The following is a 24,195-nucleotide window of genomic DNA, read 5'->3' as shown; positions in this document are numbered from 1 at the left end:
TGAACGCGGGGTCCGGGGAGAGCGGATACAGTGAACGCGGGGTCCGGGGAGAGCGGATACAGTGAACGCGGGGTCCGGGGAGAGCGGATACAGTGAACGCGGGGTCCGGGGAGAGCGGATACAGTGAACGCGGGGTCCGGGGAGAGCGGATACAGTGAACGAGGGGTCCGGGGAGAGCGGATATAGTGAATGCGGGGTCCGGGGAGAGCGGATATAGTGAATGCGGGGTCCGGGGAGAGCGGATATAGTGAATGCGGGGTCCGGGGAGAGCGGATATAGTGAATGCGGGGTCCGGGGAGAGCGGATATAGTGAATGCGGGGTCCGGGGAGAGCGGATACAGTGAATGCGGGGTCCGGGGAGAGCGGATACAGTGAATGCGGGGTCCGGGGAGAGCGGATACAGTGAATGCGGGGTCCGGGGAGAGCGGATACAGTGAATGCGGGGTCCGGGGAGAGCGGATATAGTGAATGCGGGGTCCGGGGGGGGGGGGCATATATAGTGAGTGCGGGGTCCGGGGAGAGCGGATACAGTGAATGCGGGGTCCGGGGAGAGCGGATACAGTGAATGCGGGGTCCGGGGAGAGCGGATATAGTGAATGCGGGGTCCGGGGGGGGGGGGCATATATAGTGAGTGCGGGGTCCGGGGAGAGCGGATATAGTGAATGCGGGGTCCGGGGAGAGCGGATATAGTGAATGCGGGGTCCGGGGAGAGCGGATATAGTGAACGCGGGGTCCGGGGAGAGCGGATACAGTGAACGCGGGGTCCGGGGAGAGCGGATACAGTGAACGCGGGGTCCTGGGAGAGCGGATACAGTGAACGCGGGGTCTGGGGAGAGCGGATATAGTGAACGCGGGGTCCTGGGAGAGCGGATATAGTGAATGCGGGGTCCGGGGAGAGCGGATACAGTGAATGCGGGGTCCGGGGAGAGCGGATACAGTGAATGCGGGGTCCGGGGAGAGCGGATACAGTGAATGCGGGGTCCGGGGAGAGCGGATACAGTGAATGCGGGGTCCGGGGAGAGCGGATACAGTGAATGCGGGGTCCGGGGAGAGCGGATACAGTGAATGCGGGGTCCGGGGAGAGCGGATACAGTGAATGCGGGGTCCGGGGAGAGCGGATACAGTGAATGCGGGGTCCGGGGAGAGCGGATACAGTGAATGCGGGGTCCGGGGAGAGCGGATACAGTGAATGCGGGGTCCGGGGAGAGCGGATACAGTGAATGCGGGGTCCGGGGAGAGCGGATACAGTGAATGCGGGGTCCGGGGAGAGCGGATACAGTGAATGCGGGGTCCGGGGAGAGCGGATACAGTGAATGCGGGGTCCGGGGAGAGCGGATACAGTGAATGCGGGGTCCGGGGAGAGCGGATACAGTGAATGCGGGGTCCGGGGAGAGCGGATACAGTGAATGCGGGGTCCGGGGAGAGCGGATACAGTGAATGCGGGGTCCTGGGAGAGCGGATACAGTGAACGCGGGGTCCGGGGAGAGCGGATACAGTGAACGCGGGGTCCGGGGAGAGCGGATACAGTGAATGCGGGGTCCGGGGAGAGCGGATACAGTGAATGCGGGGTCCGGGGAGAGCGGATACAGTGAATGCGGGGTCCGGGGAGAGCGGATACAGTGAATGCGGGGTCCGGGGAGAGCGGATACAGTGAATGCGGGGTCCGGGGAGAGCGGATACAGTGAATGCGGGGTCCGGGGAGAGCGGATACAGTGAATGCGGGGTCCGGGGAGAGCGGATACAGTGAATGCGGGGTCCGGGGAGAGCGGATACAGTGAATGCGGGGTCCGGGGAGAGCGGATACAGTGAATGCGGGGTCCGGGGAGAGCGGATACAGTGAATGCGGGGTCCGGGGAGAGCGGATATAGTGAATGCGGGGTCCGGGGAGAGCAGATATAGTGAATGCGGGGTCCGGGGAGAGCGGATACAGTGAATGCCGGGTCCAGGGTTTAGTGCTCAGTCATACCGGAGCGATTTCAGATGCGATTTGGGAATTGAAATCGCATCTAATGAATGTGAATGTCGGCATCTTAAGATGTGCGATTTGCTGCGGCGCGATTTCTAAAGCCGTTCTTCATGACTTTTTCTGCAGTTTTGTTGCGATTTCACATACAGAGAACAGAATGCAAATGACAAGGAATTGTTGAAAATCTTAACGAGTCGCAATAAAGTCTTCAGAAATCACGTGATTTTTAATCGCAGCGGTGTGACCGGTGACATAGGCGGCTGTGATGTCATTCGTCGGTATTGAGCGGACATTTCAGCTCATCGTTGGATTCTGTAGACGGCACAGAAAGTCTCGGCAAAACTTTTTATATGTAAAGTTTCTTTTTTTTTATCTATACAATTGCGTTTTTTTTTTTTCTTGAAGGACCGGCACCAATCACAAAAACCCTTTCAGCGGAATGATCCGGAATCTCTCTGCGATAATACAAATAGCATTGTGGAAAAAAATGTCAGAACTTTGCAGCAATCATCCGAAGGCCGCGGCTCCCCAGGCTTGATTACAGGTAATATCCGGAGACGGCGCGGGAAATCTATTTTTCCTATTAAAGTCATACTTGGCTGAAAAGGTTGGGAGGTTTTTTCTTTTTTTTTTTCTTTTTTCCTTTGAAGACAAACAGCAAAAAAAAAAAAAAAAAAAGAAAATGTCTGATCTGCGTCAAAAGGCTGAAGATTGTTCCCCGTCCACAAAAGACGGCTGAAGGAGGAGAGATGGCAACAGTATTGCAAACTTTTTTTTGCGATTAATAAAACGTAGATTGTAAAAGTCCAACTTTTTTTTCTTTTTTCTTTTTTTTTTTTTTAAGACATTTTTATGACACGCCCCATCGTTTCTCCATCGAAAGACCCAGCAAGAACAGAAAATACGTGCATTGACCCCCCGGGGACACACCCGGCTCCTCGCACTCCGCTCTGAAGTCCTGTTGTGGGCTGACAACACACAGCTTTTCTGTGGACCGAGTGGTGTCAGCCCTGCCCAGTGACTTTTGCTAAATGACCATTCCCAGATCTCTACAGAAGACACTAATGCCAGGGTCTCCGCCCCCTAACCACCTCCAAGCACCGCCCCCCCCAAAAAAACAAACAAAAAAACCACAAAAACAAAAAACAGCACACAATCCACAAAACACAACCCCCACCATAAAAAAAAAAATGCAACTAACCATGGCAAAAAAACCACATATGCAAATTTTTCAAGGAAGCCGTGTGAAGGTGGCCCCGGGCTGCTTTCTGGTCAGTTTTTGTTCTGTTTTTTTGTAAGAAAAAAAAAGCTGAAGAAAAACTCGACCATTCAATCCTATGAAATGCTTCATGCTGGTCAGTTTAGGATCCGTTGCAGATTTGTTCTGCCTGCTGCATTTTGGGAGTGTGTTTGATGCGGTACAAAAAAACAAAAAACAAAAAAAAAACAACAAAAGCACAGCAAAAAATGCATCTTCCCATTGAGATTAATGTAAAAAACACATCAAAAACGCTCCTCCCCATTAAAATGAATGGAAAACGCACCAAACATGTGTGCAAAAATGCATCTCCCCATTGAAATGAATGAAAAACATAAAAAAAATGCACCTCTCAATTGAAATGAATGGAAAAACGCACCAAACATTTGTGCAAAAAGGCATAAAAAAACCGCACCTTCCCATTGAAAGGAATGGAAAACATCAAAAACACATCAGAAGTGCACCTCCCAATAGAAATGAATGGAAAATGTGCCAAAAATGTGTGCAAAAATGCATCTCCCCATTGAAATGAATGAAAAACATAAAAAAAATGCACTTCCTAACTGAAATGAATGGAAAAACGCACCAAAAACGTGTGTAAAAAGGCATAAAAAAATGTACCTTCCCATTGAAAGGAATGGAAAACATCAAAAATACATAAAAAAATGCACCTTTCAATTGAAATTAATGGAAAACTCATCAAAAATGTGTGTAAAAATAAAAAATGCATCTCCCCATTGAAATAAATGGAAAACAAAAAAAAAAAATGCACCTCCCAACTGTAATGAATGGAAAAACGCACCAAAAACGTGTGTAAAAAGGCATTAAAAAAACGCACCTTCCCAATGAAAGGAATGGAAAACATCAAAAACACAAAAAAATGCACCTCTCAATTGAAATTAATGGAAAACTCATCAAATATGTGTGCAAAAATAAAAAGGCACCTCCCCATTGAAATGAATGTCAAACATCAAAAACACATCAGAAGTTCACCTCCCAATAGAAATGAATGGAAAATGTGCCAAAAATGTGTGCAAAAAGGCATCAAAAACGTACGTACGGTTGTGCTTTTGGTGCATTTCTTAAGTCACGTCAGGTGAAAAACCCTCTGGGACGGGGCGGACTGACCATTCGAGGACTGCCCGAGGGCCCGGGGTCAGTAGGGGGCCCCACAAGATGCCCCTGATACCTTTAATAGGCTTTTTTGGGTGTGGTTTGAGTGTTGGCGAGGACACAGGGGCCCCATGATCCCCTATTGCCCGGGGGCCCCATGAGTTGTCAGTCCGCCCCTGCTCTGGAAATGTGGGCAGAGATGCAGACGAAGCCGTGTGAAAGTAGCCTAAAGCAGCATAAAACTGCCCATAAAACGGAAATGTGAATGATAAAAACGCAGCAGACTTGCAGTTCCTGGTGAGAGCCGGTCCTGAGGAATGCAACAATGGAACACGGGCAGGATTTTCTTCATCATGTGAGAAATCAGCAATTTTCACTAATCCCCCCCATTTGATGAGGATTGAACCACCTGGAATATTTCATAAATAAAATAAAAAACCATTAAAAAGAAGAAAAAAAAAAAAAGAAAAGAGAAAGGGAAAAAAAAAAAGTCAATCCTCACCAGCTGAGGAACCTGCTGTGTCTCCCTCCAGACAGGGGAGCGGTTGAGGGAGGGATTCCTTTTATCACCTCTTTAGCTGAATCTGGGTTTGTTAACCATTTCCTTCCACAGTCAGATTTCCCGAATTCCTCATCCTTGGGGAAGGGGAGGACTGACAACTCATGGGGCCCCTGGGCAATAGAGGATCATGGGGCCCCCGTGTCCTCACCCACACTTAAAACCACACCCAAAAAAAGCCTATGAAAGATACTAAGGCATCTCATGGGGCCCCTGGGCAATAGGGGATCATAGGGCCCCTGTGTCCTCACCCACACTTAAAACCACACCCAAAAAAGCCTATGAAAGGTACTAGGGGCATCTCATGGGGCCCCCTACTGACCCTGGGCCCTCAGGCAGTGCCCAAATGGTCAGTCCGCCCCTGCGTTGGGGGAAACGTCACAGATCTCATTTCTCCTGGAAAGCTGCGTCCAGTAGAGGAAGTCTCTAGAAAGTGACAGTTGTCATCAGAACTGGTGTCCCCGATGGAAGATTTCCCGTCATCTCTTGTTCTGGTGACAACGCTAACATTTTAACTTTCTCATCACTTTTTTTGTTTTTGTCGATAATGGTCATCAAATCAAATGGAGGGGCTGAGGCTCCTCATTGGGGACCCGGACAGCAATAAAAACTAGACGGGGCCTAAACCCTTACCTACTCTATACAAAACGACAAACAGCCCCCCCCAGCCCTTCTTAATACCTCTCCTGAGCCCCACCTTGATCCAGCACTGTGTTTGGGTGGAGCAGCTCTCCTGGCTCCCTCCCTCCTCATTGGCTCAGAGCAGTACCAGGGCAAGGTCATGTACCACCCCCCTCCCAAAATGTATGGACATTAAGACATTAAGTGTCAGCAAAATTTCCCCCCTTCCCCCACCAAACAATTCAAGCATTAATCTTCACACTTACCCCCTAAGCATAAATTCCATTTGCAAGCCAAAATTCCGCCTCTTCCAGTATAAATTCCCCCTCCCAGCTGAAATCCTCCCCCTCCCAAAATCCCCCCTCCCAGCACAAATCCTCCACCCCGGTCCAAATCCCCCTCTCCCAGCACCAATCCCTCCATATCCCCCTCCCAGCACAAATCCTCCACCCCTTCCAAATCCCCCTCTCCCAGCACCAATCTCTCCATATCCCCCCTCCCAGCACAAATCCTCCACCCCCTTCCAAATCCCCCTCTCCCAGCACCAATCCCTCCATATCCCCCCTCCCAACACAAATCCTCTACCCCCCTCCAAGCCCCCCTCTCCCAGCACCAATCCCTCCAAATTCCTCCTCCCAGCACAAATCCTCCCCCCCTCCAAATCACTCTCTTCCAGCACCAATCCCTCCATATCCCCCTCCCAGCACAAATCCTCCACCCCCCTCCAAATTCCACTCTCCTAGCACCAATCCCCCCAAATTCCCCCCTCCCAGCACAAATCCTCCACCCCCCTCTAAATCCCCCTCTCCCAGCACCAATCCCTCCAAATCCCCCCTCCCAGAACAAATCCACGGCCCTTCAAATTTCCCCTCTGAGCACAAATCCCCCCCCCATCCCCTTTGTATGGACCTGACAGCAGGAGGAGGGGGGGGGGGGGGAGTTTACACACAATCTTTGGCTGACATGGCCATCCACCTAAACTGACCGGCCGGGTAAGGAGAGCATTCATCAGAGAAGCAGCCAAGAGGCTCATGGGAACTGAGGAGGAGCTGTAGAGATCACAGCTCAGGGGGGAGAATCTGTCCTCAGGACAACTATTAGTCATCACTCCACAAATCTGCCTTTATGGAAGAGTAACAAGAAGAAGCCATTGTTGGAGGAAAGCCATAAGAAGTCCCGTTTGCAGTTTGTGAGAAGCCATGTGGGGGGCACAGCAAACATGTGGAAGAAGGGGCTCTGGTCAGAGGAGACCAACATGGGACTTTACGGCCTAAAAGGAAAACGCTATGGTGGGGGAAAACTAACACTGCCCATCCCCCTGAACACACCATCCCCACCGTGAAACATGGTGGTGGCAGCATCATGTGGTGGGGATGCTTTTCTTCAGCAGCGAAAGGGAAGCTGGTCAGAGTTGATGGGAAGATGGATGGAGCCAAATACAGGGCAATCTTAGAAGAAAACCTGTTAGAGTCTGCAGAAGACTTGAGACCGGGGCGGAGGTTCCCCTTCCAGCAGGACAACGACCCGAAACATCCAGCCAGACCTACAATGGAATGGTTCCCATCAAAGCATCTTCATGGGTTAGAATGGCCCAGTCACAGTCCAGACCCAAATCCAATGGAGAATCTGTGGCCAGACCTGAAAATTGCTGTTCCCAGACACCCTCCATCCAATCTGACAGCTTGAGGGATTCTGCAAAGAAGAACGGGCAGAAATGTCCCTCTCTAGATGTGCAAAGAGACATCCCCAAAAAGACTTGCAGCTGGAACTGCAGCCAAAGGGGGTCCTACAAAATATTGACTCTGGGGGGCCGAATACAAATCCCGCCACACTGATCACAGATTTATTGTCACAAATGTTGGAAACCATTTCTCATTTTCCTTCCACTTCACAATTATGTGCCACTTTGTGTCGGTCATGGCAACATTGGGGGGGGGGATACATTGTAACATGACATCATGGGGGGGGGATACATTGTAACATGACAACATGGGGGGGACTACATTGTAACATGACAACATGGGGGGGGAAACATTGTAACATGACAACATGGGGGACATTTCAGGGGGGAGGGGAGTACATTGTAACATGACAACATGGGGGACATTTCAGGGGGGAGGGGAATACATTGTAACATGACAACATGGGGGACATTTCAGGGGGGGAGGGGGGGGAATACATTGTAACATGACAACATGGGGGACATTTCAGGGGGGGAGGGGGAATACATTGTAACATGACAACATGGGGGGGGGGGATACATTGTAACATGACAACATGGGGGACATTTCAGGGAGGGAGGGGGGGAATACATTGTAACATGACAACATGGGGGACATTTCAGGGGGGAGGGGGAATACATTGTAACATGACAACATGGGGGGGGGATACATTGTAACATGACAACATGGGGGACATTTCAGGGGGGTGAAGACTTTTTCAAGGCGCTGTATCACTAAGCGCAATTTAATGATTTTGAAAACTAAAATCTTGTTTTTCAATTACAACCCCCGCCCCGGTGCTGCACATTACCGACTTTTCTTTGCAGTTTACAGTAGTTCGGTATAAATTAGTAATAATCTGCGAGGATCCTATTTTTTCCCCAGCAATGTAAAATATAATTGCGTTTCATTCTCGTTAAGGATGATTGCAACACACATTATAATTTAAATTGTATGAGAGTCTAATCTCCTGCAAATTAGAGAGATTAATAAAATGAAGTCACTCTGCTGTGCTAATGGATCGCCGCTGAAACCTTCCCTGCTTCTGTAATAACAGTTATAATTTGTGATTAAGCAGAAAAAAGAAAAACCGGGTTCACAGACAGTCCTGGATGGGCGAAAAAATATTCTGAATAAAAAACTGCATCAAGCGGCCTTTTTATCAAAAAGTTCTAAAGGGAAGGTGGTCCGCTCTCCCCGGGCCCCGCATTCACTATGTCCGCTCTCCCCGGACCCCGCATTCACTATATCCGCTCTCCCCGGACCCCGCATTCACTATGTCCGCTCTCCCCGGACCCCGCATTCACTATATCCGCTCTCCCCGGACCCCTCATTCACTATATCCGCTCTCCCCAGACCCCGCATTCACTATGTCCGCTCTCCCCGGACCCCGCATTCACTATGTCCGCTCTCCCCGGACCCCGCATTCACTATATCCGCTCTCCCCGGACCCCGCATTCACTATGTCCGCTCTCCCCGGACCCCGCATTCACTATATCCGCTCTCCCCGGACCCCGCATTCACTCTATCCGCACTCCCCGGACCCCGCATTCACTCTATCCGCTCTCCCCGGACCCCGCATTCACTCTATTCGCTCTCCCCGGACCCCGCATTCACTGTATCCGCTCTCCCCGGACCCCGCATTCACTATATCCGCTCTCCCCGGACCCCGCATTCACTGTATCCGCTCTCCCCGGACCCCGCATTCACTATATCCGCTCTCCCCGGACCCCGCATTCAATGTATCCGCTCTCCCCAGACCCCGCATTCAATGTATCCGCTCTCCCCGGACCCCGCATTCACTATATCCGCTCTCCCCGGACCCCGCATTCACTATATCCGCTCCCCCCGGACGCCGCATTCACTATATCCGCTCTCCCCGGACCCCGCATTCACTATATCCGCTCTCCCCGGACCCCTCATTCACTGTATCCGCTCTCCCCGGACCCCACATTCACTATATCCGCTCTCCCCAGACCCCGCATTCACTGTATCCGCTCTCCCCGGACCCCACATTCACTATATCCGCTCTCCCCAGACCCCGCATTCACTATATCCGCTCTCCCCGGACCCCACATTCACTATATCCGCTCTCCCCGGACCCCGCATTCACTGTATCCGCTCTCCCCAGACCCCGCATTCACTATATCCGCTCTCCCCGGACCCCGCATTCACTATATCCGCTCTCCCCGGACCCCGCATTCACTGTATCCGCTCTCCCCGGACCCCGCATTCACTGTATCCGCTCTCCCCGGACCCCGCATTCCCTATATCCGCTCTCCCCGGACCCCGCATTCACTATATCCGCTCTCCCCGGACCCCGCATTCCCTATATCCGCTCTCCCCGGACCCCGCATTCACTATATCCGCTCTCCCCGGACCCCGCATTCACTATATCCGCTCTCCCCGGACCCCGCATTCACTATATCCGCTCTCCCCGGACCCCGCATTCACTATATCCGCTCTCCCCGGACCCCGCATTCACTATATCCGCTCTCCCCGGACCCCGCATTCACTATATCCGCTCTCCCCGGACCCCGCATTCACTATATCCGCTCTCCCCGGACCCCGCAGTCACTATAGCCGCTCTCCCTGAACCCCGCATTCCCTATATCCGCTCTCCCCGGACCCCGCATTCACTATAGCCGCTCTCCCCGGACCCCTCATTCACTATATCCGCTCTCCCCGGACCCCGCATTCCCTATATCCGCTCTCCCCGGACCCCGCAGTCACTATAGCCGCTCTCCCTGAACCCCGCATTCCCTATATCCGCTCTCCCCGGACCCCGCATTCACTATATCCGCTCTCCCCGGACCCCGCATTCCCTATATCCGCTCTCCCCGGACCCCGCATTCACTATAGCCGCTCTCCCTGAACCCCGCATTCCCTATATCCGCTCTCCCCGGACCCCACATTCCCACAGTACACAGAACATGGAAATGCTATTATTTTAGTAAATATAAACTGCTAAATGCCTTTTCTCATCAGCAGTATATAGCAATTCTATCAATGTCCGATAGAACGTGGGTTGGGGGCCACATTAGGTTGGTTTGCATAGGGCCCCATGGTTTCTAACAGCTACCCTGGCTGGTGCTGATGTCAATGATTGTCCTCAGTATGTGTGTGTGGCTGCCATAGGGACAGCACACTGTGTAGTCCTAGGGGGCGGGGACTGATGTGACTAATTGCCCTTAGTGCACGCATTGAGCTATAATAGGGCTGGCAGACTGTGGGGACCTCGGGGGCGGAGAGTGATGCAAAGAATTTATCTCAGCATGTGTGTGGCTGCAATAGGGACAGCACACTATCTAGTCCTAGGGCGCAGGGTCAGATGTGACTAATTTTCCTCAGTGCACGCATTGGGCTGTAGTAGGGATGGCAGACTGTGGGGTCCTCGTGAGGCAGGGACTGATGTGAATGAGTGGACTTAATATGTGTTTTGTTGAGATAGGGACAGCCAGGGGTGGACTGACCATTTGGAAACCATTTGGACTGACCATTTGGGCCCGGGGTCAGTAGGGGGCCACATGAGATGCCCCTGGTACCTTTTTCATAGACTTTTTTGAGTTTGAGCAAGGACACAGGGGCCCCATGATTCCCTATTGCCTGGGGGCCCCATGAGTTTTCAGTCTGCCCCTGGGGACAGCACATTGTGTAGTCCTAGTTGACAAAGATTGCTGTGGCTGACCTAGTGCATGTGTGTGTGTGGCTATGAGGGGGATAGCAGACAGACAGATAGAGTCCTCGGGGGCTGGGACTGATATGAATGACTGTCCTTAGTACATGTGTCTGGATGCAAGAGGGACCCCATACTGTATAGAGGGCAAGGACGGAGATGACTGATTATCCTGAGTGCTTGCGTTTGTCTGTAATAGGGATGGCAGACTGTAAAGTCCAATGGTCAGGGACTGATGTGAATTGTCCGTAGTGCCTGTGTGTGGCTATCAGACAGTAGAGTCCTCGGGGGCTGGGACTGATATGAATGACTGTCCTTAATACATGTATCTGGCTGCAATAGGGACAACATACTGTATATTCCTAGGGTGTAGTGACTGATGTGACTTATTATCCCTAGTATATATGAGTGGGTGACTGTTAAAGGGATGGCAGACTGTAAAGTCCTCGGGGGCAGGGACTCATGTGAATGATTATCTTTATTGTATATATGTGGCTGTGGCTATGATACGGATAGGAGATTGTAGAGTCCTTGGTGGCAGAAATTGATGTGAATGAATGTCTTTAGTGCATGTTGGAGGGGCTGCAATAGGGACAGCAGAATGTAGAGTCCTCAGAGGCAGGAACGGATGTAATTGATTGTCCCTAGCCTGTGTCTGTGGTCATGTCAAGAACTTCAGAATGTAGAGTCCTTGGGGGCAGGGCCTGATTTAACTGATTATCTTTAGTGTGTATGTGTGTGCATGGTTGCAATAGGGACAACAGATTATAGCATCCTTGGGGGCTGGAATTTATGTAACTGATTGTCCCTAGCCTGTGCCTGTGGCCATGACAAGGACTTCAGAATGTCCTCAGAGTAAGGGGATGATTTAATAGATTATCCTTAGTGTGTGTGTCTGTTAGCGCAATAGGGACAGCAGACTATAGCATCCATGGCGCGTGTGTGTCTGTGATACGAACTACAGACTGTAGAGTCCTTCGGGGAGGGGTCTGATGTGAACTATTGTCCCTAGTGCATGTGTGTCTGTGATACGAACTACAGACTGTAGAGTCCTCGGGGGCAGGGTCTGATGTGAATTATTGTTCCTAGTGCGTGTGTCTGTGATATAAACTAAAAACTGTAGAGTCCTCGGGGGCGGGGTCTGATGTGAATTATTGTCCCTAGTGCATGTGTGTCTTTGATACGAAGTACAGACTGTAGAGTCCTCCGGGGAGGGGTCTGATGTGAATTATTGTTCCTAGTGCATGTTTGTCTGTGATATGAAGTACAGACTGTAGAGTCCTTGGGGGCGGGGTCTGATGTGAATTATTGTCTCTAGTACCTGTGTGCCTGTAATATGAACTACAGGCTGTAGAGTCCTCGGGGGTGGAGTCTGATGTGAAACATTGTCCCTAGTGCATGTGTGTCTGTGATACGAAGTACAGACTGTAGAGTCCTCGGGGGTGGGCTCTGATGTGAATTAATGTCCCTAGCGAGTGTGTGTCTGTGATATGAAGTACAGACTGTAGAGTCCTCGGGGGCGGGGTCTGATGTGAATTATTGTCCCTAGTGCGTGTGTGTCTGTGATACGAAGTACAGACTGTAGAGTCCTCAGGGGCGGGCTCTGATGTGAATTATTGTCCCTAGTGCATGTGTGTCTGTGATACGAAGTACAGACTGCAGAGTCCTCGGGGGCGGGCTCTGATGTGAATTATTGTCCCTAGTGCCTGTGTGTCTGTGATACGAACTACAGACTGTAGAGTCCTCGGGGGGGGCTCTGATGTGAATTAGTCCGTGTGTGGCATTGGTAGGGACAGTAGACTTTTGAATCCTCAGGGGCAGGGACCAACATGAATTAAAAGTAAAAAAAAAGTAAAATGTGAAAAGGCAAAGGCACAAAATAAGTCATTTTTACATGATGCGGTAATTCTTCACCTTCTTCACACAACCTTTCCCTGGACTCTCCCAGAACAATGACAACAGTTTCCACTCATCGCGAAGTACTCTACAATGTAAGATCTCTGTGGACTTATTTCTGTGTTTGCTATCAATTCGATCGTTCTTCCGGGACAAAGGAAGACGCAATCAAAGGAGGAACAAATCCAGCGCAAGGCAAGAGATTTCATCTTCTGCTGGACCCACGAACACGGACGGGTTTTTCACCGCCACGTGTAATAAGACTGTTTGGGAAAATGACGGTTGTTTGAACAGCATGCGGGAAACAATGCCTCCCGAAATTGCCTGAGTTATTGGATCCTCTTGAAATGTCATGATAATCAAGATGGGGGATGTATCAGGAACACAAGAAAAAGATGTTCGACCACGAAGGAACGCCACTGAGCAATGAGTGACTCTAGACTGTATACTGTGTACATATATATATACAGTGAGGGAAATGCGTATTTGCTCCCCGGCTGATGCTGAATGTTCGCCCCTCACACAGAAATGATCGGTCTAACAATGGAATGTTCGCCCCTCACACAGAAATGATCGTCTAACAATGGAATGTTGGCCCCTCACACAGAAACGATCGGTCTAACAATGGAATGTTCGCCCCTTACACAGAAACGATCGGTCTAACAATGGAATGTTCGCCCCTCACACACAAACGATCGGTCTAACAATGGAATGTTCGGTGTAACACTGAGAGACAGAATACAACAACAAATTCAGCAGAAATGCGTCTAACAAATGATGACGGATCTGCAGTTCATGAGGGAAAGAAGGATTTGATCCCCTTCACAAAACATGACTTAGTACTTGGTGGCCAATCCCTTGTTGGCCATCACAGAGGTCAGACGTTTCCTGGAGTTGGCCCCCAGGTTCACACACATCTCAGGAGGGATTTTGGCCCACTCCTCTTGGCAGATCCTCTCCAAGTCATTCAGGTTTGGTGGCTGACGTTTGGCAACTCGAACTTTCAGCTCCCTCCACAGATTTTCAATCGGATGAAGGTCTGGAGACTGGCTATGCCACTCCAGGACCTTAATGTGCTTCTTCTTGAGCCGCTCCTTTGTTGCCTTGGCCGTGTGTTTTGGGTCATTGTCATGCTGGAACACCCATCCACCACCCATTTTCAATGCCCTGGCTGAGGAAAGAAGGTTCTCACCCAAGATTTGATGGTACATTGCCCCGTCCATCGTCCCTTTGATGCGGTGTAGTTGTCCTGTCCCCTTAGCAGAAAAACACCCCCAAAGCAGAATGTTTCCACCACCATGTTTCACAGTTGGGATGGTGTTCTTGGGGTCATAGGCAGCATTCCTCCTCCTCCAAACAAGGAGAGTTGAGTTGATGCCAAAGTGCTGGATTTTGGTCTCATCTGACCACAACACTTCCCACCAGTCCTCCTCTGCATCATTCAGATGTTCAGTGGCAGACTTCAGACGGGCCTGGACATGTGCTTTCTGGAGCAGAGGGACCGTGCGGGCACTGCAGGATTTCAGTCCTTGTCGGCGTAGTGTGTTACCAATTGTTTTCTTGGTGACTGTGGTCCCAGCTGCCTGGAGATCATTGACAAGATCCTCACGTGTAGTTCTGGGATGATTCCTCACTGTTCTCATGATCATTGACACTCCACGAGGTGAGATCTTGCATGGTGCACCAGACCTAGGGAGACTGACACTTGTTTTGTGTTTCTTCCATTTGTGAATGATTGCACCAACTGTTGTCACCTTCTCACCAAGCTGCTTGGCCATAGTTTGGTAGCCCAGTCCAGCCTTGTGTAGGTCTACCATCTTGTCCCTGACATCCTTGGACAGCTCTTTGGTCTTTGCCATGGTGGAGAGTTTGGAATCTGATGGTTTGATGGCTCCTGTGGACAGGTGTCTTTTATACAGGTAACAACATGAGATTAGCAGCACTCCCTTTAAGAGACTGCTTCTAATCTCAGCTTGTTACCTGTATGAGAGACACCTGGGAGCCAGAAATCCTGCTGAATGATAGGGGATGAAATCCTTCTTTCTCTCATGAACATGCAGATCAGTCATCATTTGTTAGACGCATTTCTGCTGAATTTGTTGTTGTATTCTGTCTCTCAGTGTTACACCGAACATTCCATTGTTAGACCGATCATTTCTTTGTGAGGGGCGAACATTCCATTGTTAGACCGATCATTTCTGTGTGAGGGGCGAACATTCACCATCAGAGGGGAGCAAATACGCATTTCCTTCACTGTATATATATATATATATAGTGATGGTAGTCACTTTGGGTGGGAGTCCCATGGAACACAGCTTACTTTGGAGAGGTGGGGAGACCCTGTCTCAGCTCCCCATATTCCTATTATGTGTAAGTCACCCTGTGCCTGTTAGGGGTACAGGATGATCTGCCCTCCTAATATCGGGGGGGCTTTGTCTCAAACTGTGTACACATGTCTAGGAGATAGGTGGTGGTGGTAGGGGGGTTGTGGATTGTTTGGTGTTCTGTGGCTACATCCCAGTGTTCTATTGTTTGTCTGGCTTGAGAGCAAACTATTATGGGATGTATGTGTTTATGTGTATTAGCTTAGTGGGGGGGTGTCTCCAGGAGCCCTCCCTCCTGATGGGACTGTCTGCTGGTGTGAAGTTTGAATACCTGTGTGTATTTTGTTACTATATGTAGATTGCCCCGCCCAGTGTCATTATGCAGGGGGGGGTGTCCCCTGAGTGTATATATCTTGTATCTGTGTTCAAATAAACTAGTCTACTTCCTGGTTTACTTGAAGACTGGTGTCGTCTAGTCTTGTATGGTCGGCTGTGGTGTCTGTTGTCGGACGGGGAAGCTGTATTCTAATGGAAGTACTCAAGCGCAGTCTGTGTCGGTTCCATTACATATATATATATACAGTCATGTCCAAAATGATTGCCCCCTCGCATTTCTGTCAGATAACGCACCGTTTTACCCAAAAAATTGTTGCAAGGACAAATGTTTCGGCATTCTCATGTTTATTTCTTTGGTTTGTATCGGTATGACACAAAAAAGTGGAGAAACAAAATGCCAAATCTGACACATTCCATGCCAAACCCTAAAAATGGACTGGACGAAATTATTGGCACCCTCCATGTAATATTTGGTAGCACACCCCTTGGAAAAAATACCTGAAATCAATGGCTTCCTTGTAGAAAAGGCTTCTTTCTGGCAACTCTACCATGCAGCTCATTTTTGTTCAAGTATAGTCGTATTGTGCTCCTTGAAACAACCAAACTGTCTTTTTTCCAGAGCAGCCTGGATTTCTCCTGAGGTGACCTGTGTGTTTTTCTTTGTACCCTGGACAATTATTTTTGCAGTTATGGCCAGGGGCGTATTTACCACAAGGCAAACAAGGCACTTGTCTAGGGTGGCAGTTTTCAGGTGGGCAGCACCTCACCCCCAGAAGAAGGGATGAAAGAAGGGGCACGCATGCCATGGGATCCAGGTGGGATCTGAGAGAAGCTGTGGCTGCTTGATGGTGTATGTAGAGCCTGACTCTTGTTCCCGGGGATGTCCGGAGCTGTGAAGATGAGTGTCTTTTTCTCTCCCACCGGGGGGTAGTGGAAGGCTCTCCCTGGTGGGGGGCAGGGGTGTTGTTGGTCAATGTCAGCAATGTCAGGCTCTCTCTGCTGGAGGGGGAAGTGTGGGTGGTGTTGGTTGGTGTCCATGGGGGGGCAGACGATTTTTGTGTTGCCTAGGGCAGCACAAAACCTAAATACACTACTGGTTGTGGCTGCGATCTTTCTTGGCTTGATATCGAGAGATCCTCGAATTATTCCACGTCTTAATAAGTGATTGAACAGCAATGACTGGCATATTCAAGGCTTTGAATATCTTTTTATATTTGTCTCCATCTTTATAAATTTCCATTACCTTGTTATGCAGATCTTTTGACAGTTCTTTTCTGCTCCCCATGGCTCAGTACCTAGCTTGCTCAGTGCATCCCTTTGAGAGAGAACTACCTCATTGACTATTTATACACAGACACTCATTGCCATTTAAAAAAGCTACAGATGTGGGAAATGAACCTTTTAATTGCCATTGTACCCTCCGGTGTGTGTCCCCTTGTGTGCCTGTACCAAGGTCGAACATTCCAGGGGAGGGGGACTATTGATCCGGGCCATTTGGGGAGATTCCTGTTACCATTAGGATTTAAAAAGGAGCCAAACAATGATGTGATCATCAATGGCTTCATTTCATCGCAATCCTTAGACTTTTTTTGGCAGATCTGTCAGATTTATATTATCAGTGCCAAAAAAAGTCCCCATTTCTGCCCGGGGAGGCGAATGTTGGAACACGCCTGTATCACGGATGGAGAAGCATGTAGTAATAGTTATGCCATCGAAGGACATCGGCGGCAGCAGAATGCCAGCTGTGATTGTAATATCTATTAATAAGTCGCTGGCAGCGGGATCGGCTCAGCTCTCATGATCGGTACAAAGGTCGATTCTCGGGTCATATGACCGTACGATGCTGATCCACGCTCTCTGATTTATTAGCAGCTCCTGGTCTCTATCACAATAAATATTTCTGTTTTCTGCTGGTGGTCAGTAAACAGGATTCTCTTACAGTACATTGGCAGACCACGGTGTCCGGAGGTCAGAGTATCACCAGCTGCCCCAACGTCTGGGAAACAATTTACTGCAGATATTCGAATTCCCCTGAAATCAATATTTTGCATGTTCCTTCCAGTCTCGTGTACCCAGCTGAGCAGTTCCTGGTAGTCTGTATATTGACAATTTTTTGTCTCTGGTAAATACGTGGCCGTGGTACTATGTCCGTGGAATTGCCAGTTCCATGTGCAATGGACAGTATGATGTTTCATCTAAAGCCGTCATTCTTTACCAATGTTCCATGGAACAATAACGTTGCTCCAGAGGTTTCTAGGGGACCCTTGAGCTGTGGCTGGTTGACCTTCTATTTGGGGGGGCTTACATAGTTCCATGGTCAAGTTGGCCAACACCACGTGGCAGTACCAATGACAGTACATCAGTGGTCATTTTACTGCCTGCAAGGTTGGCAGTCTGATCACCACTATAAATATTGGCATTCTTCCCACCCCCGATGTAAGGGACATTCTTTCCACTGACCACCAATGTAAGGGACATTCTTCCCACTGACCCCCAATGTAAGGGACATTCTTCCCACTGACCCCCAATGTAAGGGACATTCTTCCCACTGACCTCCAATGTAAGGGACATTCTTCCCACTGACCTCCAATGTAAGGGACATTCTTCCCACTGACCCCCACTGTAAGGGACATTCTTCCCACTGACCCCCAATGTAATGGACATTCTTCCCACTGACCCCCCAATGTAAGGGACATTCTTCCCACTGACCTCCAATGTAAGGGACATTCTTCCCAATGACCATCAATGTAAGGGACATTCTTCCCAATGACCACCAATGTAAGGGACATTCTTCCCACTGACCCCCAATGTAAGGGACATTCTTCCCACTGACCACCAATGTAAGGGACATTCTTCCCACTGATCCACAATGTAAGGGACATTCTTCCCACTGACCCCCAATGTAAGGGACATTCTTCCCACTGACCACAAATGTAAGGGACATTCTTCCCACTGACCCCCAATGTAAGGGACATTCTTCCCACTGACCCCCAATGTAAGGGACATTCTTCCCACTGACCCCCAATGTAAGGGACATTCTTCCCACTGATCCCCAATGTAAGCGACATTCTTCCCACTGACCCCCAATGTAAGGGACATTCTTCCCACTGACCCCCAATGTAAGGGACATTCTTCCCACTGACCCCCAATGTAAGGGGCATTCTTCCCACTGATCCCCAATGTAAGGGGCATTCTTTCCACTGACCCCCAATGTAAGGGACATTCTTCCCACTGACCCCCAATGTAAGGGACATTCTTCCCACTGACCCCCAATGTAAGGGGCATTCTTCCCACTGATCCCCAATGTAAGGGGCATTCTTCCCACTGACCCCCAATGTAAGGGGCATTCTTCCCACTGATCCCCAATGTAAGGGACATTCTTCCCACTGACCCCCAATGTAAGGGACATTCTTCCCACTGATCACCAATGTAAGGGACATTCTTCCCACTGATCACCAATGTAAGGGACATTCTTCCCACTGACCCCCAATGTAAGGGACATTCTTCCCACTAACCCCCAATGTAAGGGACATTCTTCCCACTGACCTCCAATGTAAGGGACATTCTTCCCACCGACCCCCAATGTAAGGGACATTCTTCCCACCGACCCCCAATGTAAGGGACATTCTTCCCACCGACCACGAATGTAAGGGACATTCTTCCCTCTGACCACCAATGTAAGGAGCATTCTTCCCACTGACCCCCAATGTAAGGGGCATTCTTCCCACTGATCACCAATGTAAGGGACATTCTTCCCACTGACCCCCAATGTAAGGGACATTCTTCCCACTGACCCCCCAATGTAAGGGACATTCTTCCCACTGACCACCAATGTAAGGGACATTCTTCCCACTGACCCCCAATGTAAGGGACATTCTTCCCACTGACCTCCAATGTAAGGGACATTCTTCCCACTGACCCCCAATGTAAGGGACATTCTTCCCACTGACCCCCAATGTAAGGGACATTCTTCCCACTGACCCCCAATGTAAGGGACATTCTTCCCACTGACCCCCAATGTAAGGGACATTCTTCCCACTGACCCCAATGTAAGGGACATTCTTTCCACTGACCATCAATGTAAGGGACATTCTTCCCACTGACCCCCCAATGTAAGGGGCATTCTTCAAGCCCAAGGCGCTCTATGGCCAGCTAGTAGCCAGGTTTTGTTGAGAAAATGATATTGACACTTTCCATGATCAATCAGCCGAGACGTTGTCGGTTCATAGAGCCCAGTGGGGAGCTTATGACGAAAAATATCACCTTGTCATTCCCTGTGTACTATTTGCTTCTAGAGGCAGAAAAAAAAAGACGCTCAAAAGCTGCTGCTAGGACCACTTTAGTGCCACCCCATAGCAGAATACTTCTACAGGGCAGCAGCGGTGCCCAAAATCACACACACATATATATATATACCTGATTTTCCATTTCTGGGTAGGGGGCATGTGTGCCCTACCCACACCGCCATTCACGGCTACGGCTGTCAATCATCAGGTCCCGGACGGTGATTACTTGCCGGCGCCCAGTGATTGCTGTGGATCTGTTACTAGACAAAACAGATCTCTCCCGTCAGCTCCTGCACACTGCTTTGCATGGCTGTGCAGAACACAGCCATGCAAAGCAGTGTGCTTACTGTGAAGCACAAAGACAAAACATGATGTAAAACAGCACACAGTTAACCCTTTGATCTTCCCACATGTTAACCCCTTCCTGCCCAGTGCCATTAGTACAGTGTGAGTGGTTTTTATTAGCACTGATCACTGTATTGGTGTCACAGGGGGTGTCAGTGACACCAAGTCAATTCCCCCCCCAGTGCCAGAATGACCGCCGCAGTCCTGCTATGAGTTGCTGATCGCCGTCATTACTAGTAAAGATTTAAAAAAAAACCCCCAGTATCTATCCCGCCATTTGTAGACGCTATAAGTTTCACGTAAACCAATTAATTTACACGTATTGCAATTTTTTTTAGCAAAGACACGGAGCAGAATACATTGTGGCCTATATTTATGATGAAATTTTTTTTAAATTTTGTACTAGACATGTTTACTAGCAAAAAGTCAAAAATATCGTTTTTTTCTCAAAATTGTCGGTCTTTTTTTTTCATAGCACAAAAAATAAAAATGCAGAGGTGATCAAATACCGCCGAAAGAAAGCTCAATTTGTGGGTAAAAAATTTAATTTGGGTGCAGTGTTGCATGACTGCACAATTGTCAGTTTAAGTAACGCAGCGCCGTAACGTAAAAAATTACCTGGTCAGGAAGGGGGGGAAATCCTCTGGAGGGGGAGGGGTTAAGCTAGTGTGCATGGAAGTAAATATGAAATACTTTCCCATCTATTTACCATTACTAGCAGCGTTAGGATTTAGAATAGTCCATGTTGGTGGAGAGAGTGAAGTTCCGCTTTAAAGACATTTAAACTCTAGAATTCGACACGTTAACTTGCTGATGCTGAGAGGTTGAAGGATTAAAATAGCTCGACGTCATCGTGTCTGCTGGAGGAAAGTCACGTTGTCACCTCTACTCCACTACTGCAAAGTGCCAAGTAGGATAAATGTCATGGAGACACAGATGGGAAAGGCAGTGTGAAAATAAAGCAGCAAAAAAAAAAATAAAAACAATGAATGAAACAAATAAACAAAGAAATAAACAAAGAAATACATGAACACATAAAAAACAAACATAAATAGTAAATAAAGCCTTTGTTGTTCTCTGGGAATCAGCCTTTGTATTTATTGAGCTGCATTGCATTAACACTTCGCGGGACCTGTGTGTGTCTGGGATGCGGGTTTTATTATTACAACTGGAATGTTGAGTTGCATTTGAATCACTTGAATAAATGAATAAAAGAAAAGCGCAAAAGGGCCATAGGGGAGCCTGTACTGAGAATACACACTATAAGTATTGGGCGGCCGGCCTTTCCACGCACATGACCTGTAATGACCTCTCAGTCTTAGTCCGTAGGGTTCAATATTGAGTTGGCCCCACCCTTTCCATGCACATGACCTTTAATGGCCCCCCAGTCTTAGTCCGTAGGGTTCAATATTGAGTTGGCCCCGTCCTTTCCACGCACATGACCTTTAATGACCTCTCAGTCTTAGTCCGTAGGGTTCAATATTGAATTGGCCCCGCCCTTTCCACACACATGACCTTTAATGGCCCCCCAGTCTTAGTCTGTAGGGTTCAATATTGGGTTGGCCCCACCCTTTCCAGCCACATGACCTTTAATGGCCTCCCTGTTTTAGTCCGTAGGGTTCAATATTGAGTTGGCCCCGTCCTTTCCACGCACATGACCTTTAATGGCCCCCCAGTCTTAGTCTGTAGGGTTCAATATTGGGTTGGCCCCACCCTTTCCAGCCACATGACCTTTAATGGCCTCCCTGTTTTAGTCCGTAGGGTTCAATATTGAGTTGGCCCCGCCCTTTCCATGCACATGACCTTTAATGCCCTCCCAGTCTTAGTCCATAGGGTTCAATAATGAGTTGGCCCTGCCCTTTCCACACACATTACCTTTCATGGCCCCCCCAGTCTTAGTCCGTAGGGTTCAATATTGAGTTGGCCCCGCCCTTTCTACGCACATGACCTTTAATGCCCTCCCAGTCTTAGTCCATAGGGTTCAATATTGAGTTGGCCCCGCCCTTTCCACACACATGACCTTTAATGGCCCCCCAGTCTTAGTCCGTAGGGTTCAATATTGAGTTGGCCCCGCCCTTTGCAGCTATAACAGCTTCAACTCTTCTGGGAAGGCCGTCCACAAGGTTTAGGAGGGTGTCTATGGGAAGGTTGGACCATTCTTCCAGAAGCACATTTGTCAGGTCAGGCACTGATGTCGGGGGAGGAGGCCTGGCTCGCAGTCTCCGCTCTAATTCATCCCAAAGGTGTTCTATGGGGTTGAGGTCAGGACTCTGTGCAGGACTCTTTTACAAAACAATTGGGTAATATTTTGTGTTTGCATGCACTAAACTTAATTTCAGTGTGTTTTGCTTTTACTGAAAGTTTGCATTTCATAAGTGGCTGCGTGAATATCGGACGACGTAACAAATTGCGACAACCTCCATTTTATTCTGTAATGCCTCTGCTTTCAGAAAATATATAATGTCTGTGGGTTCTGCGTCATACAACAAAGATTCAAAAAAACTGCAACCGCCGTTTTATTCTCCAGGGCTTCTGCTTTCATAAAATATTAAATATCTGGGGGGGTTCTAAGTGATACATATAAAATAAAAAATTGCAACCACCAATGTTTTATTCTCCAGGGCCTCTGCTTTCGGAAAATATATAATATCGGGGCGTTCCAAGCAAGGGCGGACTGACAACTCATGGGGCCCCCGGGCAATAGGGGATCATGGGGCCCCTGTGTCCTTGCCCAAACTCAAAAAGCCTATGAAAAAGGTACCAGGGGCATCTCATGGGGCCCCCTACTGACCCCGGGCCCTCGGGCAGTGCCCGAGTTTCCAAATGGTCAGTCCGCCCCTGATTCTAAGTGATACAAATAGGATGAAAAAATTGCAGCCACCAATGTTTTATTCTCCGGGGCCTCTGCTTTCAGAAAATATATAATATTGGGGGTTCTAAGTCATAAAAATAAGAAAAAATTGCAACAACCAATAGTATAGAATAAAATAGTTTGTAGCCGTCCTCTGAAATTCAAATTTCAAAAAGAATAGAAAAGAATAAAACAGAATAGAAAAGAATAGAGTACAACAAAACAGAATAGAACAGAACAGAAAAGAGTAGAAAAGAATAGCATAGAAAACAAAAGAATAGAATAAAATAGAATACAATTGTTTTCCAAAAATGTTAATTTTGAATAGAACAAATTCAAATTCTAACAGAATAGAAGAGAGTAAAATAGGAAAAAAAAAGAAAATATAAGAATACTGTATATCTGTCTTCTGAAATTCAAATTTAGAAAAGAACATAAAATAATAAAACAGAATAGAATAGAAAATAAAAAAACAGAATGAATTAGAATAGAACCGTCTTCCGAAAATTAACATTTTGATTATTATTATTATTATTATACAGGATTTATATTATTATTATACAGGATTTATGGCGCCAACACTTTGCTCAGCACTTTACAATATAATGGGAGACAATACAGCAATGATACAGATCAATACAAGAGGGATAGGAGGGCCTGATCCTGGGAGCTTACAATCTAAGAGGGAGGGGCTGATCCCGGGAGCTTACACTCTAAGAGGGAGGGGCTGATCCCGGGAGCTTACACTCTAAGAGGGAGGGCCTGAGTTTACAATCTAGGAGGTTAGAATAAATTTAAATTCAAATACAATAGAAAATAATAGAGTACAACAAAACAGAATAGAATAGAACAGAACATAAAAGAATAGAAAAGAATAGAATAAAATAGAATACAATTGTCTTCCAAAAATTTGAATTTTGAATAGAATACATTTGAATTCTAACAGAATAGAATAGAAGAGAGTAAAATAAAGAAAAAAATATTAGAAAATAGAAAGGATATATCCGTCTTCTGAAATTCAAATTTAGAAAAGAACAGAAAATAATAAAACAGAAAAGAATAGAATAAAATAGAATATAATCGTCTTTTGAAAATTAGAATTTTGAACAATAGAGCCGTCTTCTTAAATTCGAATTTCGAATAGAATACATTTGAATGAAAAACGTTGCGATTTGGTCGAATAGAAATCAATTCCAACCGAAATCCGAAAATTCGAATTGAATTCGAAAACGAATTAATGAAA

This window comes from Staurois parvus, unplaced genomic scaffold (genome assembly GCF_062004578.1).
Source record: "Staurois parvus isolate SC_StPar_1 unplaced genomic scaffold, SC_StPar_1.0 ptg002795l, whole genome shotgun sequence".
Lineage (NCBI taxonomy): Eukaryota > Metazoa > Chordata > Amphibia > Anura > Ranidae > Staurois > Staurois parvus.
The sequence above is the reverse complement of the archived record's forward strand: the minus strand, read 5'-3'. Positions refer to the sequence as shown.